The sequence below is a fragment of the Protopterus annectens genome, chromosome 11.part0 (genome assembly GCF_019279795.1).
Source record: "Protopterus annectens isolate FY-2018-M chromosome 11.part0, PAN1.0, whole genome shotgun sequence".
Classification (NCBI taxonomy): domain Eukaryota; kingdom Metazoa; phylum Chordata; order Ceratodontiformes; family Protopteridae; genus Protopterus; species Protopterus annectens.
Window position 1 is genome coordinate 297,808,614 of NC_056745.1, and position 12,775 is coordinate 297,821,388.

The following is a 12,775-nucleotide window of genomic DNA, read 5'->3' on the forward strand; positions in this document are numbered from 1 at the left end:
TAAAATGAGTCAACTGAAAAATGCATCAACTACCCTCTCTATGTTTTAATGGTTCCATATGTATATATATTGTCTTTATATTTCATTTACCTCCCTTTTTTTTCATATCTTGAGCAATGTTTAACAATCACTTTTCCCTTCTTTTTTCATATGTGTCAGTACAGACCTGTATACAATCCTTCGTGTTAACAAATTTCAAGAGTAAAATTAGAATGAATGTGTACAAGTCTCAATTTATTACTGTAAGTGCATTATTATGATATAGCTATTGCCAGTCATTGTGTTGGGAGGAGTATAAGTCGCAATGCTCAAGATACATAAGCTTAAAAATTTTTGAGACATGTGTTTCACTACCTTACCTCTTCCCAAAAGATATACAAGCCTCGTAAATTCAGTAAAGCAAACTTACACACTTCAGCTTCCACCGGTACAGGTCAAATCCTCTCCAGAAAACCAACATTACATCTTAAGAAACCATAAAAGAAAAATGTGCTAGCAGGGGACATTACACCAGATTATTATTGCAAAAATCGCAATATATTGCATGTATTGTCACCTGTTTGAAGTTCTACTAATCCAGGCATTTCAGGCCTCATCAGCATATATTCAGTGAACTTGCAGAATATGTTCTATTAGTGTACTTTTCCCATTATTACAGTTGCAAGACCAGAACTCACTTCCTTGTGTCCCATACTATAATGCTAATATGAAACTTTAAATAATGAACCATCCAACTTGCATCTACTGAATATAAACATTATGCAACTTACATATTCCTACAGCTCACCCGTAAGTAGTTTACCTGCTATTTCACTAGACAAACACTCCACGTTTTGTCCTTCTTTAAATAATTGTAAATGTGATTCAGAATCAGTGTAAACTGATATTAGCACTAATTTCAACCATCATTATTCTTAGCCTTCTTTATTTGGATGAGCCCTGTCCACAAATATACTATTATAGGTGTAAACATTATGGGTGTACCTAAAATTATTCTTATGACATCAGTGCAGTATAGAAATAAATAAATCAGGGACAACCTTTGCATAGATAAATGAGCATGCACAAATTGCTCTTTGTTTGTATTCTGTCACTACTATATCAAATGAGAAGCAGTGTTACAGGTATGTAGTTTCCGATAATATATAGCTTTGTAAAGGTCAAGTATCAGATAAGACCTTATACTTTCTCTTCCTCTTCTAATTGTGAAGTCAGTATCACACTATTCCTCCATTTCAAAACGGATCTCTCCTGCTTGTTGTTTGTGAACCCCACGTTTGTTTGCCAGCTATTGTTGTTTTTTTGAAAAGAAAGCATGAGCCCACATCACACTGTACAATTGCTATACATTAGTATTGTTTTTGAGTTAATTGTCCCTAGAGTGTTTGTAGCAGGAACTTGTGTGGTCAATGGGGCATGCATAATTCAATTTGCGTGCTCTAGGGCCACTTGTGAGTTAATATGTTCTGCAAACCTGGGTGTCTCACGGCTGTATCCATTTAAGAAACTGTATTTGCTGCCATTTTTACTGTGTTACATGCTCCCCAAAGTGCCTCCCATGTAGAAAAACAACCACGACCATGACCAAACATCGTTTGATGTCTGCACTTGTGCCCCTGCTCCTCCGCTGATACACTGCCCAAAGTCCCCTCTATACTCACCATTGGTGAGAAACACCCAGCCCTGATTTTGTTAGTCAGGGATAATTAAATTCAAGAATATTTTCTTTCTACCCAGATGCATATCTTAAAGAATGAGATTTTTGCAATAATAATCTGGTGTAATGTTCCCTGCTAACACATTTTTCTTTTGTGGTTTCTTAAGATGTAATGCTGGTTTTCTGGAGAGGATTTGACCTGTATCGGTGGAAGCTGAAGCGTGTAAGTTCGCTTTGCTGAATTTACGAGGCTTGTATATCTTTTGGGAAGAGGTAAGGTAGTGAAACATATGTCTCAAAACTTTATAAGCTTATGTATCTTGAGCATTGCGACTTATACCCCTCCCAACACAATGACTGGCAATAGCTATATCATAATAAGCTCTTCGAACCCACAATGACAGTTTCCTCAAATTAGGAGGATCTGCCTTTGGCCTGATTGTGTGCGATAACCTCTCCGTCTGTAGACAAACTGCATGAGCACAGAAACCATTACATATGATGATGTTACAAAGAATATGGCCGCTGTTCTAATCCGTAATAAAACTGTCCCCACAGTTTCATACCATTATTTAATATACTTTATGCTGCAGTCATCTATTAAGTGAAAAGAACTTATAGAGATAGATGTTTATTCTATATTTACAGCCTTTCTTGTTAGCAGTGTGTGTTCTCGTAGGCTGTGTAGGTACGGTGCTTTGGGTCATCTTTGAAATTGAATACCTGGTGTCATGTATATTGTTTGAAATTTGTAAAATCTAATCCCTTTTACAGAACATCTGTTGACTAGCCAGCCACACAAACACACACACATAGTAGCTCACATGCACCATTCCCAAGTGTAATCAAAAAATCCACTCAACTGCACAACTAGGCTAGAATGGGAAAACCCACCCACTAGACTGTAAATGGCTGGGGGACAATGAAGGGAGCCCCGCACTGAGCTACCACCACACACCAGCACCGAGACACAGTTGTTGAATATGGGAGAGCTGGCAGAAACCAAATATGTTCTAATGGATGACATATTGCTTCTCCACAGCATTCTTGGAATGCTCCTTAATGTCAACAATAAAGAAAAGAACTGATCTGTACAGACATTACTGGGTGTTTTGGGAATAGTTTTTGCTCATAACTAAAGGATTTTATGTTTTTCATCTGTGGGGAACAGGAATATCTTTTCAAAAACCTATGCAAGTCATCACTGGCCACAAGACACATACGCTTCATATAAGCATCAACAACAACATTCCGTGCCAACTCCGGCCCAAGCAAAGACAAAGCAGGCTACTTTTAATATTCCTCCACTTTATATAATGGTGTTCGATAAGGAGACAAAATGAGATTCCAATTAGTGTAACGCTTAGCAATTCAAGACATTTTAACTCCTCAAACAAAAAAAAAAAAAAAAAAGGGAGGAGAAACATCCAAATAAACATTTAAATGTATCGAAAATAAATTCTATGTGATTAAACTAACTAGAAGGGCAAAGTGATATTTATTTAATGTGTAGGGTTTATAGTTAGAAGTTAAATGTCAAAAGGGCTTTCTACATTGATGACAGTTCACAAATGCACTGACAGGCTCGCATAAAGGGAACTGAAGATTTCCCTTCAAGTCTTGTGCATTTAAAAAGCTTCACTTCTTCATTTTAAAAATAAACGTTCAACTGAAATCATGAACTTGTTGGCTATAATAAGTTCCAGTGAATATGCAAAGACTTTGTATAATTTAATCATAAAACCATATCAATGACTGAAATTAGTCATAAAATACAGCTAAACCCCACCATTAACTAGCGACTAATATTAAGAAAATTAAATTAACTTAAGCATAGCTGTTATTGTACTAAAAAGTACAATGTGTATTTAGCATTTCCTACTCAGCAAATCATTTCTTTTCCCCTATAAAATACTGTCATGAACAAAAGTAAACTGATAGAGTCAATTAAATTATTGATCTAATATGTCACTTATGAACTAAACTTTGACTCTAAAGTATGCAATAGGTGTATTATAAGTTTATAACATAGAATTTACAACATGTTTAAAGAAAGAACAAACAATATTAAATTGTTACCTTTAGCATATATTTTTAGTTTTAGTTGATACTTTGAGAGAGGTAGTGGAAGGGATACTTTTTGAGTCAGTTCTTTGCTTCTTTTTTTTTACATCAATCCAATTATTTTTTTTCCAGAGATCTTTTCAGTGATGTAGTTAAAGCCCAGTCCATTTCCTCCGGGACTGTAACTGTATGATTGTTTTTGACAAAGGTTACTGTTTTTTCAATGTCATTAAAAGTTTTTATTTCATTTGAAGTAAAAATCCTTATTTTTGCAGGGTATGTCAGTTGTGCCTTTATTTTATTCTGTTTAAGTGATTTTACAAGTGGCCAGGCTTTCTTTCTTATTTCTAAAACTCTAGAGGAAAAGTTATTGTCAAATCTAATTATATTTTGCTTGTATTTCAGTGGGGATCTTCTCCAAGCACATTTAAGGACAAGTTCTTTATCAAGATAAGAGAAAAATGTAACCACTACTGATCTGGGAGTGGATGATGGTAATAAAGGAATAGGTTTCCCAATGGCTCTATGAGCTCTTTCTATACCCTAAGAGAATCCTTCTTTTAGATCTAGGATTTTGGGTAACCATGAATTAAGAAAGGAAATAATATAATCTCTTTCAGATTTTTCTGGTAAACCAACAATTCTCACATTAGTCCTCCTTTCTCTATTCTCCATGTCATCCAACTTGGTGATAAGCCATTTATTTTGCTGCTGAAGGACATCTCCCTGGATTTCTTCCTCCTTGAGCCTTCCATCTATATCAGATAAAGACTCTTCAATGCTTAATATTTTAGTTTGATACTGTTGAAGTAACTCATTAAAGGATTCAGTTTGTTTATGACAGCTTTCTCTCAAGTTTTCTAAGTTGTTATTGAAGCTATCCATTTTAATAGATTGTTCTTGTAAAGTAAAAGACATCAACTGAATTTCTTTCTTCAAAGCAAATTCTGCATGAGTTCTTTGAGCTACTCATCTTCAGAGAGCAGTTTTAAACTCCAGATATTTCTGACAAGAAATTTTTGAAGAATATATTCCAAACTCGATATAATGATAGCATAAATGTTAAAGAACAATAGTTAACTGTTTTTCTATGAAAAAAACAATTATTTCCTATTATCTGAAGTATTTTGAGGAGCTCTAAAAAAGTGCTACTTTCAGAATGCCATCCAGGCTCCACCCCCATAGTTATTTCTAAATGTAATGGGAATTGTAAATAGGTGCTGCTGTTCTTTTTTCCTTTCTTTCTCCCTTCTCTCTTTCTTCTTGTTCAGTTTAAAGAAATGCAGGCACTGCAATGTAAAAAAAAATCCTGGTTAAAAGAGCATGACAAAAGAAAAAAATAATGTTTTTTTTCTCATTCTTGCATCGGGGAATAACCTTAGATTGATTTAGTAACAAGTTTTAAGAGAAAGGAAGTAAATTAAAAATAATATTGAATATCATGAGGCCTTTTTTAGCAAATGAATATATGCTTAGTAGCAATTCTGTATCTGGCCCTCATGTCTCTGTGGAAACATTCTGATAAAGAGAAACTGACTGTGTGGTTCTCATGCATCCATAGAGACAGTCTGATAATAAGAAACTGGCTGTCTGGTTCTCATGTCCCATGAAGACAATGTGATAAAGAGAAATTGGTTACACTTTGATGCAGAGTGATTGGCTGGGGGGGAAAGTAAAGAGAAACTGGCTAGGAGATAATGTTCTCCGAAAGCATTCAGGGGTTTTCCTAGCTGGGAGAGCTCTAAAGATAAGACAAAAACAGTTAGCACTTAGTAGAAGTATAGGCTGTACCATGCATCTTAGCATGGATAACATTTCTTTTAGGTTAACTCAATTCTGTGAGTGTGGCTATCAGTTTGGAACATTTGTTCCTATTAGTAGGGCACAACTTTAATATCTGATGATATATATAGTTTTTTGTGCCTGTGTTAAATTAATAGGTCTTAGAGGGTATTGGGGTGTGAAGGCTACCAGCCCAGATAGTTAGAATTTTGTAAATAATCCTACATCATTTGTAAATATTAATATGATCCACAGGCTTGCCTTACAAATGTAAGAGAGCTACATGTTAATATTAAACTAGATGTTATGTGTTAAGCTTCAAAAATGTAACCACAGTGCACTCTGCTGGAAAAGAGCAAAAACATATATGGATTATATGCCTGTGCAAATGTATGTTTTCATAACAGACGTTGGGACATACAGAGTTAACTTGGAAACTCTGAGAAACTAAATAAAGAATTTTACGAGTGTGTTTACCAGAACTAGAAGGCAGAAGGTCTGCAGCTCGGAATTCTTTCTATTGTTTAAGACAGAGATAATCATAGGTTTCAAGGGTAAAAGTATTTAACAGTTTTATGATTGCCAGTTCCAGGCAAGCTTCTAAGAGATAAGTGTCAGCATCTGAGAGATAAGTACTTTTTGCAGGCACATGTTAAATTTTAACTTCCTCTTGGCCTGGAAACTAAGGCAGAGGTGACAAGAATGATGTAATCTGAGATGACCCAGCAGTAATGTGAATTATTAATTTAAGAACTATCTCTCAGAGAAAGTCAGTGCATTTTGTATTTTTGTTCTGGACCTGTAAACATCTCTTCAGCACTTCTCATCTATATCTGCCTGGCTCTGTAGGTAAGACATTTAGGGTATAGTATATTTTAGAGATAGCTAGGAATATAGCAAGAGTAGTCTAAATGTGTTCTGCATTTATATGAGATTGTTCTGCAGTGTTGTTTTAAAATATTTCCTGTGATTCTGAACTCTGTTGTCACTGTGTTGAGTTAATGAGTATTGTTTTGTGCTTTTATTGTTTATTATTAAATATATTTAAACCTCTTAATTGTGGCTGGTTTTGTATAGAGATATTTAAGATCTTAGAGTATCTGCATATGTATTTGGTAACACTGTACAAGCCACTCCTAAATAGCCTTTACGTCTTAGTCACACTTACCATTTGGATAATACTAACATCACACAGTAAAATTGGGCACCCTTTGGAAAGGGCCTTATTAGTAGCTGATAAGTAGTGGTTGGTGGCAGTGATTTCTACCTTATAGTCTGGGCAGAAGCAGGCATAGCTAGTGAACCTGTGCCAGCCTTCTCCAGGAGTGTCTACGTGTTTGTATATAAATCAAATCTCAAAGTGTGTGTGTGTGTGTGTGTGTGTGTGTGTGTGTGTGTGTGTGTGTGTGTGTGTGTGTGTGTGTGTGTGTGTGTGTGTGTGTATGTGTGTGTGTGTGTGTGTGTGTGTGTGTGTGTGTGTGTGTGTGTGTGTGTGTGTGTGTGTGTCAGCTACTTGGGCAGGAGGGACACGAAGCACTGGTTGGACAGAGAGGGTGCTGGAGGTTTTGGCTTGACCACTCAGATGAGATCTTAACTCTATAGCTGTGCCAGTGGGGAGTCTTATTAGGGATCTGGAGAGAGAGGGAGAAAGCAGCCCCGTGCTCTTAAGGGAAATTGTACTTTACTGTGTGTGTACCTATCATCCTCCCTCACTGGTGTTAGTGGTGAGGATTGAGGCTCCTTGAGTATTACCAGTGCACAGGCATCACATATTAATTGGTTGGCAGTGGTGGGATAGCCACATTACATATTAATTGGTTGATAGTGGTGAGTCAGACACATCACATATTAATTGGCTTGTAGTGGTGTGGATATTGAATTCCTGTATCTTGTGTACAGTGATCACTGAAGGTGTTTGTACTCTAAATCAGTCATGCAGTGACATTCAGAGTTCATATCAGAATTGTTTTATTTCTTTTGTTAGCTTAGTTATTCAAGGGGAGCAGGTAAGCATATCAGCAGAGGAGTATGGCAAGCTGACAAGTAGCCCGTTGGCTAAGATGTGCCAGACTAATGGACTGGTGCATGGAAACCTGACTAAAGCAGACATGACTGCAGCTTTGGTCACAGCTGCATCAGAGAATAGCAACCAGGAGGATGATCAGACTCGCTGTGGGGATGTACAACTCTCAGAAGAATGACAGCTGAACCTTTCCACAGAGGACTTAAAAATACATCCGGAGCTAAAGATGCTTGAGTTGGAGACCAAGCATTTGGAAATGGAAGCAGCAGGGAGACTGAGACATCTGAAAGCTGAGGAGAATGAGAGGCAGAGCAACATGAAAAGGAGAAGCTGGATCTTCACCAGAGTCATGGAGGTAATGGGGAAGGGAGTAACCGAACCCCAGAAGCAACAAAGGTCAGTAAATTTCTTCCACAATTTACAGAGGGAGATAATTTTGATAGTTTAATTCATATGTCTAAGAGGGTATGTAAATAGTATAATGTTGACCAAGGGCTCTGGGTATGGTTCCTAACCTCCTTACTCCATGGTAAAGCTGTAACTGTTCTGTCCAAACTGTCTGATAATAACTTTTTAAATTATAATGTTGCAAAGAATTGTTTGCTAGAATGTTTTAAGCTAACACCTGAAGCATATAGGAAAAAGTTTCTTTAGCATTGATGCAAGGCAGATGAAAGTGTGTGTGAATATGTTGCTGAAATAATCACTTATTTTCATAGGTGGGTGAGTGGATGTCAAGTCACCACTTTTGAAGGGCTGGCAGACCTTTTGGTGAGGGAACAAGCCCTTAGCACTTTGCCTGAGGACAAGAGAATTTAGTTAGCTGATAGACAATGCCTTACTGTAGATGAGTTGGGGAAGAAGGGAGACTTATACCTAACAAGCAGGGCATTACTGCATAGGAAAGGACACCCAGTGCTGCTCATGGGTCTAATGGAACCCTTGGTGGGCAGCTCAGACTGCTCCAACAGAAGCTGCCAGTTGCTGGGAAAGACACTAGTCCAAGTACACATCCAGGACCTAGGGTTAAATGTTTTAAATGCAACCAGTGGGGCCATGTAGCATATAGATGTCCACAGAGGCAAGGTGGGGAACAAAAGGTGGGAGAGCCAGTAAGTGGGAATGACAAAATGCCAACAGTAGGTGGTCTTGAGACAACAAGGGTACCAAATTACCACAAGAGGTTATATCCTATCTTAGTGAATGGGAAAGAGACCATGGCTAAGAAACACACAGCCTCTGACCTAACCATTGTGAAGCCTGCAATGGTTACAGAGGAGCACTATTTCCTTGGGCAGTCTACTCCAGTCAGAGCTTTAGGAGGGACCCCATTTCAAAAACCTTTGGCTAGGGTTCACCTTAAGTGGGAGGGTGGAAAAGGAAGCCAGCAAGTAGGTGTATTTGACGATATCCCTGCAGATGTCCTGATAGGGAATGATTTTGATAATGCAGTACCATGTGTTCATGCAGTTACAAGCAGTCAGGTATGGAGACAAGTATGTGGGTCTGGTAGTCTGGGGGAGACCCAGACAGATTTTACACTTGGAGCCAGGACTGGTGAGGTGGTTACTTCAGGGAGGGGGCTACCCTGTAGCAGTGAGACTGAAGGTGATCCACAGCTGTTTGTGGGTAATGATGTTCCCTTGGACAGAGTGACTGCAAGGGCAGAGGTGAGTAGTAGTACCCAGGCTGACAGTGAGGCACCACTGTCAGAGGATTCCAGACTTCCTGTGGAAGGGGAGCTGGGAAGGGTTACAAAGAGAGAGTTGAGACAGGCTCAGCTCCCAGACTCTACATTACAATTACAAGGCCTGAGGGAGGTAGCTAGTGAGGCACCTGATTCTCCAGGGAAGGGAGAATCTGTCTACTGGGACAAAGGGTTACTGTATAGAGAGTGGACCCCTGAGGGAGGGCTAGAGTGTGAGAAAATACAGCAGTTGGTAGTGCCCAGAACCTACTGTCTGGCACCTCTAGCCATAGCCCATGATATTCCCTTTGCAGATCATATGGGCATAAAACATACAAAGAGACATATTATGCAAAACTTTTATTGGCCTGGGATTTACAGAGATGAAACAGGGTACTGCAGGACCTGTGAGCAGTACCAAAAGGTAGGCAAGGCAGGAGGCAAGGTGAAAGCTCCTTTGATGCTTTTGCCTCTGATTGAGAAGCCATTTCAGAGGGTAGCTATGGATATTGTTGGGCCTCTGAGTACCCCAAGTTCCACAGGGAAAAAGTATATCCTAGTGGTAGCAGATTATGCTATGAGAAACTCTGAGGCAGTGGCTCTGTCCTCCATTGAGACAGAAAAGGTGGCAAATGCTTTGTTAGAGATTTTCAGCAGGGTAGGTTTCCCAAAAGAAATACTGACTGACAGAGGTGCCAATTTCATGTCAGACCTGCTGGCTTGTCTGTGGAAGTACTAAGGGGTGAAGCACCTAAAGACCACCCCCTACCATCCCCAGGCTAATGGTCTTGTTGAGAGGTTAAACTCTACACTCAAGATGATGCTACAGGGATTTGCAGACCAGTTTAAGAGGGACTGGTACAAATATTTGCCACATCTGTTGTTTGCTTACAGAGAGGTTCCCCAGGAATCCACAGGTTTTTCACCCTTTGAGTTGTTGTATGGGCATAGGGTGAGGGGACCTCTAGATTTAATTCATGATAAGTGGAAGGCGAGTGTGAATCTCACAAGGAGTCTGTTGTGCATATGTCCTAAACCTCAGGATAAGGCTTAGGGAACTCATGGGCTTGGCCCAGTAGAACTTAGCAGAAGCCCAACAGCAGGAAAAGGTCTGGTATGACAGGAATGCTCAAGCAAGAGGGTATGCTGTAGGGCATCAGGTATTAGTTCTTTTTCCTGTCAGACACAACAAGCTGCAGGCAGCTTGGAAGGGACCCTACAAGGTGGTAAGGAAGGTCAGTGATGTTAACTACATGGTAGAACTGCTAGGCAGAAGGCAGGGGCACAAATTGTACCATGTTAACATGATGAAATCTTACCATGATAGGGAAGCCCTCATGCTGAGTATTTGCAGTGGATTGCAGGAGAAGTCTGAAGGAGATCTGGTGAATGATCTCCTCATTGAGGCTTGGATTGACCCTTCAGTGGAAGGGGTAGCAAAGTCCCAGCAGCTATCCCCTAACCAGGTTCGAGAAATCTGAGTAGTGTTACAGGAGTTTGGGGCCATGTTCACTTGGGAAACTAGGGTGTACCCACCTGGTGCAGCACCAGGTGGATACAGGACCCCAAAGGCCTATTAGGCAGGCTGCTTATAGGGTGCCTGAGAGAGTCAAACAGATTCTGAGGGAGGACATACAGGACATGTTGGAACTAGGGGTAATTCAGGAGTCCAGCAGTCCATGGGCCTCCCCAGTGGTGCAGATACCACAAAAGGATGGCAGCAGCAGGTTTTGTGTGGACTACAGGAACTAAATTGTCATACAAAGTCAGATACTTACCCCATGCCTAGGATGGATGAACCCCTAGAGCAGCTGGGTGGGCCTAAGTATCTTACCCCCATTGATCTTATCAAGGGTTACTGGTAGGTGCCCTTTACTCCTAGTGCTAGAGAGAGGTCAGTCTTTATGTCTTCTTTTAGCTTGTATGAGTTCACAAAGATGCCCTATGGAATGAAAAATGCCCAGTGACTTTCCAGAGGCTGGTAGATCATATCCTAGCAGGAGCAGGAGTTTTGTCCTTGCTTACCTAGATGATATTGCCATCTACAGCCATTCCTGTCAAGAATACATTCAGCATGTCAGGGAGGTGTTGGGCAGACTACAAAGGGCAGGGTTGACCATCAAGCCCAGCAAATGTCAGGTGAGTATGGCAGATGTCTCCTATCTGGGACATAGAGTGGAGAGTGGTAAGATCAGGCCAGAACCGGGCAAAGTGGAAGCCATTCAAGCATGGCCTGTGCCTGTTATCAAAAAGCAGATGAGGGCATTCTTAGAGACACCAGGGTACTACAGAAAGTTCGTCCCCAGTTATAGTACCATAGCTGCTCCCCTCATAGACCTGACAAGGAAAAACAGGCCAGATAAGGTAGTGTGGACCCCAGTATGTGAGCAGGCATTCCAGAAGCTTAAAGGAGCTTTGAGAGGACCCCCTGTGTTAGCCAGTCCAGATTACAGTAAAGAATTTGTTGTGCAGGTGGATACTTCAAACCATGGGTTAGGCCTGTACTTAGCCAGATTTCTTCAGAGGGAGAACACCCAGTGGTTTATCTCAGTTGTAGGGTCCAACCCAGGGAGAAATGCTACGCAGCTGCAGAAAACGAATGTCTAGCTATAATGTGGGCACTGCAGACTTCAGCCTTATACGTATGGAAAACAAATTCACTGTAGTTACAGATCACAATCCCCTAACATGGTTACATTGAGCCAGCCAGCAAAATACCAAGTTGCTAAGGTGGAGCCTAGGGTTGCAAGCATATGATATGACAGTGAGCACCACAGTGAGGTAAGCAATGCCAACGCAGATGGGCTCTCAAGACATGGAATGAGGTAAGGTATTCCTAGATAGACTCAACCCTCTCAAGCAACGTTTTTCAAGGGTCACTTGAAAAACTAGCTTGAGTTCTTGGGGGGGGGGGGGGTTGGGAAGGCTGCCAGCCCAGATAGTTAGAATTTTGTAAATAATCCTATGTCATTTGTAACTATTAATATGATCCACAGGTTTGCCTTACAAATGTTAAGAGAACTATATGTTATGATTAAACTATATGTTATGTGCTGAGCTTAAAAAATGTAATCACAGTGTACTCTGCTGGAGAAGAGCAAAAATGTATAAGGAGTATATGCCTGTGCAACTGTATGTTTTCATAGCAGAAGTTGGGACATATAGAGTTAAAGGGGCACTGGCTCATTTCTTAAACTGCATTTCTGCCTCAGACCGAAGCTGAAACACTGTCACTCACTTGGGAAATCACCTCCCATTTTTGTGACATCACTCACAACGTATTCACAATCCCACCCACGATATTGAGTTACTTAAAAATGCCTACAAACCTGTATTCCAGTCCTGATTTGCTTCCCTGTGAAATAATACACTGAGTACTTTGGTTCCCCTGCTTCAAATTGGGCTTGCTAGTTTTTCTGCATTGTTTTTTTAGATAAGTATTATTTTTGGCAGTAAATTCAAAAAGTTTTAAAAAGTGTATTCTTTACTGGTAAACTGTACATTTTTGTACATGTTTGTTGCTAGACAATTGCTCTATCAATATCTCCTGAATTTGCTGCCT